Here is a 6,000-nt window from a genome sequence, read left to right on the forward strand (position 1 = left end):
AGTGCCAGCACCAAACCCTTCAATCTAGCGTTTTTCCGACTTCTTTCTGACTGCTGAACATCTCGAGTTTCTCCCGAACTCTTATTTTCTTGCTCTTTTTTCTTTTGAAAATAACTTTTTCTCTCCACTTCTTCTGATATTATTCATTGGCGTTTCGCGTTCACACTTACATCAGGGTTTCTCTATATGCCGTTTTTTTCTCTTCAGTAGCCTTGCGACACTCCTGACTGTATCATGGATTTTTAGGTGGTAGTTGCTAATACCCAGGTATATATTTTGTGGTAGTTTGAAGAGAATAGGCTATTCTTTGCCACTGCCCTTCCACATTATGTGGTCAAGGAGTGCTGTCAGCACGGAGTAGGTTTGTGCTATCCGTTATGTATGCAGCTTCTTGACATCCGCCCTGCGTTAGATTGCACTTTTTGCCGTACCATTAAGACGAGTGCGTACCTCGTCTGCTACAAGAAGAAATGGCCCGAATCACTGTTCGCTCCTCGAATCGATCTAACACAATAGAAGAGTTTCTTCCATGTAATGCTGTCATGGCCAGGGCGTAGAATATATCATTAGTGTGTTCGTCTTTCTCTTCGGTCGGGGCATGAGGGTATATGAGACCAATGTGAAAGAACTATGTTCTTATAGGGATTGTGGCAATTCTCCTATCAACCGGAGTAAGGCTGGAGTGTGATCACGTCTGCCGGATTCCATCGAACATCCTGTAAGGCAATAATATTAGCTTTGTACTTACCAAGTACATCCGCCAGTGTGCAAACTGCACCCACTGTAAAGAGTCCGAACATTCCACGTGCAGATTCGCAGATCGTGGTCCTTAAAACGTTTGTGGCGGGTCGACAATTTTAGAGGGTATAGTTTTTCTTCTTATTCGTTGAATTTTTTTCATTGTAGGGTGGGTTACTAGTCCAATCCAAGATTTTATCGTTCGTGTTAAAGGCAGCTCCCCAAATGACACCACGGGAAGATTAGATTAGGCTAATATAAATCCTGGGCTGTGATTTGCGGAGATATGAAAATGCGATACCTTTGAACCTATAATTCTATGGAACGCAGTCCAAACTGCTTGTCTTGAGTATTTTTTAGAATTCGTCTTGGAATTTGTTTTAAGGGTTGATAGACCATGTATAATAAAAGTACTGATATGACCCAATTGTTTAATTTATACGTTCCCTACAGTACGCTGGATAAGAGTTGACCCCGTACGTTGACCCGAACGATGAAATTCCAAGACCGGAACAGAGGTCATATGCTCATTGTTGGCATCGAGCCGGACAAGGACTTTAATGTTCTTAGTTTTAATCTACCGGGGTAAATGAAGAGGCGGGATTTTTAAGCATCCAAAGCATATTTAGGTAATTAGGTAAAGCGAAAACATCGGCCTTGTACATTTCATGTTCCTTCATTTAAGGTTTTAGCAGTTTAAATGTACGCCAATGTTGTAGCACTGTGTCTTTTAAATACAAAAATATAATTTTTGCATTTCAACATAAATTACTATTATGTATTCAATTTTTTTTCAGATATTTACGTAATTTTTTCTATTTAAATATATATTTTATTTTATATACATTTTTGTTTTCCTTCTTTTTTTGGAAACAAAATAAAGCGCACAGTAATCTTAAATGAATGAAAAGAAAACAACAAACTTAACATTATTTAAGATTCTTTAAGAAAGAAAACCAAAACCACAAAAAAAGAACTAAAAAGAATTATTTAAAAATAAATAAACAAAAGAAAACTTAAAAAAAGAAATAGTGTTAAATTATGAAAGGATAACAAACCATTACAATGGTAAAATGGATAAAAAATAACGATAAATAATAGTTTATATATTTTTTTGATATAAAACAACCAGGAAAACAAAACAAATAAAACTCTCAATTGAAATCGCCCCCCTTCCCTAACCACTTTAAACCAAAATAAAATTATTATAGAAGAATCTTGTTAATAACATTGAAGACAAAACTACAAACCAAAAAAACAAACTATTAAAAAATAAAACCAAACTCCCCCCTTCCCTCCTCACTTCCAAAAATCTTACAATATATAATCTTATTAAGAATCTTGTACAATTTTCTAAACTGTCACTAGAAACAAAAAATTACAAAAGAAACAAAATTTAAATAAATAAGAACAAAAAAACAAAATTCACACACAAAAAAATTCACCCAAACGATTGTGTAATTATAAATGAAAAAAAAACTGTTGCTAATTTTTAAGTTAACATACATATTTGGTTTATTTCTTTTTTTGTAAAAGTACATATAATTAATTGTTTAATTGTTTAAAAACTAGATTATAAAATAATTAAATACAAAGAAAAAAACTAGAGTTCCCTATTGTCATATGTTGAGAAAAAAAACTGTAATCGAAATAAATGTTATTAAAATTGAACAAAAAAACAACAACCAACGTTTAACACTTTCTTCGTGGCAATTTTAACACATCGAGGTTATAGTTGACTATTGAAAAGGGATTGTTGTTCATTTGGGCTACAAATTTCATTGCTAGGTGGTGAAAGTCTTATTTCTTGGTACTAAAACTTTTATCTGGGTTTTCTATATTTTTCAAATATATATTCAGTATTAAAAAAACTGTTTGACTGGAGTGCACAATATCTTTTGGATGAATTCATGTGGAAGAAACACCAATGAAATGTTGTTGGTGGTCAACGATAATAACAATCTGAATAAAAATCTTAAAATATGGCCTTAAATTATATATCAAAAACAAGGGCTGCTAAACATGTTGTATGTTGTCATAACGAAATTTGATTTGAAACATTACTTCTTTTATCAATATCCTCAAAAAGTGAAGGATTTTGGGAGATTTTGACTCAACATGGAATCATGTGAATTTAGCAATCCAAAATTTAAAGAAATAATTTCATCCAATAATATATACATTTGTTACGTAATTTTCTTAAAAACTGGTATTCCTAGATATACGGTTTATTCTGAGGCTCATGATAAAATTTGGTGTGGAAATTTTCTTCCTTCGACACTTTTCATTTAGAGCTAAGTTGCATGTTACTTTTATGGAACGACTCGAAAAACGATAGGAAAATTTTTCATAAAAAAAGTGGGAAATATGTGTGTGTTTTTTCGTTAAAATTGATATTGATATTTTCATGATACATAATGTTAATAGATATTTTATTACTTTGGTGACCTATAGCGAAATTTGATGGAGACTATTTGTTCGAGACTAAGCATGGCCATAGACGAAACCAATCATTCCAGGGTAATATTCTGTAACTTTTGAACGGATAGGGATATTTTGATAATTGTATTTTTGATCGAAAGCTAATAAGCTCTCCGATAAATAAAAATTAAAAAAAAATCAGTTCAGTATTCGCAGAGCAATTGAAGGTCCAAGTTAAACTTTTGCATTTGTAATATTTTGCATGAAAATGTGATTATTTTTGTTTCTTATAGCCTCCACCATATTATAAATAGTTTTACGTTTGTTTTTCCGTTTATTACATTGAAATAATCATTTGAGACCATATAAAGTACATATCACCCATTCACCCAAAGAGTGGCATAACTCAAAAAAATGCGTTTTTTGAGTTAGCAATTTCTATTTTTCTACGACTTCCACTTTATCTTGTGTCACATTTGCATGTAGATATCTCTAAAATTTAACGAGTTGCATCTTATTTTCTAGGAGTTTGGCATAAATTAACAATACAGTTCTTTTGCGTTTATTAAGCACTAAAAAAAGTCAAATCATGCTTTTACAGGAATATTGCACTGATTTTTGGCTAGCCCTTTATAAAAAAGGGTCAAAGTGGTTATTTCATTTGTTGTGTATTAATCTTTTTAAGTTGGTCAAAATTTCAATGGCCAACTTAAAACGCGTATTTCTCGAATCTTGATTTTTTGAAATGTGGCACTCTTTGAGTAAATAAGCGATATATTCATAATCATGATAAAATTCGAAAGTTGATCTATGCATGTCGTTCTTTACTCCTGAAATTTTGGAAAGATGCGTCTTATGTCTGCAGGCAGGTCAATATATCAGTCCATGTTTTTGTATAGCCCCCATATAACGGTTTAGTCAGATTTCAGGTATTTTGACGTTTTAAGCTATATTCTTAGACCGAATTTGCTATTATTTGTGATTTAGGGTTCCTTCCCAGTGGCCAGAAGACTTAGCTATCATGGACATAGGTCCATGTTTTGGAATGGCCTGCATTTAACCCGATTAAAATTATTTTGACGTTTTTAGCTACATTTCCAGACCGAATTGGCTAGAATTTGGCATCTACGATTTTGAAGGGTCCACAAACTTCAGCAACAAAAAATGTGGACATAGGTCCACCTTCTGGAATAGCCCCAATATAACTGTACCATCCGATTTCTGCCATTTTGACGTTTTTTTAGCTGCATTTTGAATTAGCTATACTTTTGCATTTGAGATTTCTAGTTGTCAAACAATCGATCTACCAAAAATTATGGACATAGGACCATGCTTTGGATGAGCCCCTATATAACTGTAGATCCCCATTAGAGTATGGAGCTAAATTTTCAGAACGAATTGGTCAGAAGACTTATCCACTAAAAATTTTGGACACATGTCTATGTTTTTGTATAGCCCCTAAATAACGGTAATGCACGATTTCAGTTGTTTTTAATATTTTGTCTACATTGTGTGTCTGAATTTGATGTAATTTTGAATTTAGGGTTCAAATTAGTCAACCAAACTTCTCAAGAAAACATCCCCAGAAAAAATTCGGAACGCTTATGAAACCCATTACAAAGCATTGTATCAAGGTAAAACTACTTACTCTACTACTTACTTGGTAATGAGTTCGTTGGCACAGAGCATTTGTGTCCGACTACAAATCCTAGGGTTGTGTGTTCAACGCACCCTTAATGTTCGTAAGCGTAGCACAGTAGCAGTTCTGATTTGTAGCGGAACACACTACACATTCCGGTACAAATCAGAAGTTTGCATGATCAAATCCGGCAGAGAGCAAAATAAAATTATAACAAAATAACATAAAAATATGAAGTGTATTGAAATTGAAAACAAATCCACCTCAACTGTTCTAAAAATAGAACATACTTATTTTTCAACTTCCAGTGGCCATAGAATAACTAGTTATTCTAGTGGTTATAGAATAACAAGTTATTCAAAAAGTTAGCAGGAGTTTTGTAAGTAGTTACGACTACCAAAAAGTAATCTTAAAACCCATTATTTTGTAATGATTTTTTCCTGGTTGTCTACGTTTTGGTGCAATCCCAAATATCGGTACAGCCCGATTTCAGGTATCTGGATTTCATGATTTTTTAAAAATATATGTTTTAAAAATAGATTTTTTTAATAGATGTTTCAAACTTGAGCTACTTTTGGATTTTTGATTTGCAGTTTTCGGGGCCCGCTCAATTTTAACGAAAAAATAATAGTTTTCTATTTGTTTTGTTTTGTTGAAGAATTAAAAAAAAAATTACTGATCGCTACCAATATCATGATTTCATCCCGGCGAAGGGAATTATCAATTGGCTTTTCAGTTTTTGAAATGATGATTTTTCTAGTGAAAACCTGAACTCTTTAAGCACCAAATATTCTCATGTTAATGAGAATGATGCTATCTTTTCTTTCATAAAGAGTTCCGATTAACTTTTACAGTATTTCACCGTACATTGTCGACCTTTTGGCACATGATTGTGGCCCCTATTTTTTATACCCTCAGCATTTATGCTAACGAGGGTATAAATACTTTCATACGGGCAAAATGTGCCTCATCGAAATAATGGTTTTAGACCCCAAGTATGTTTGGACGAAATGTGTTTCAGACAATTTGGAGTCGATTGAGCAATGTCCGTCCGTCCGTCTGTCTGTCTGTCTGGCTGGAGCGCACGATAACTCTCGAACGGATGAACCGATTCGGTTCTAATTTTGGCTTTCGTAATATTTTATCCAAACTTAGTTTAAGTTCGAAGATGGGCTATATCGGTCCACTCCTTCCGGTACCTC

The sequence above is a fragment of the Musca autumnalis genome, unplaced genomic scaffold (genome assembly GCF_047663935.1).
Source record: "Musca autumnalis isolate F117 unplaced genomic scaffold, ASM4766393v1 scaffold_5, whole genome shotgun sequence".
NCBI classification, from domain to species: Eukaryota; Metazoa; Arthropoda; class Insecta; order Diptera; family Muscidae; genus Musca; species Musca autumnalis.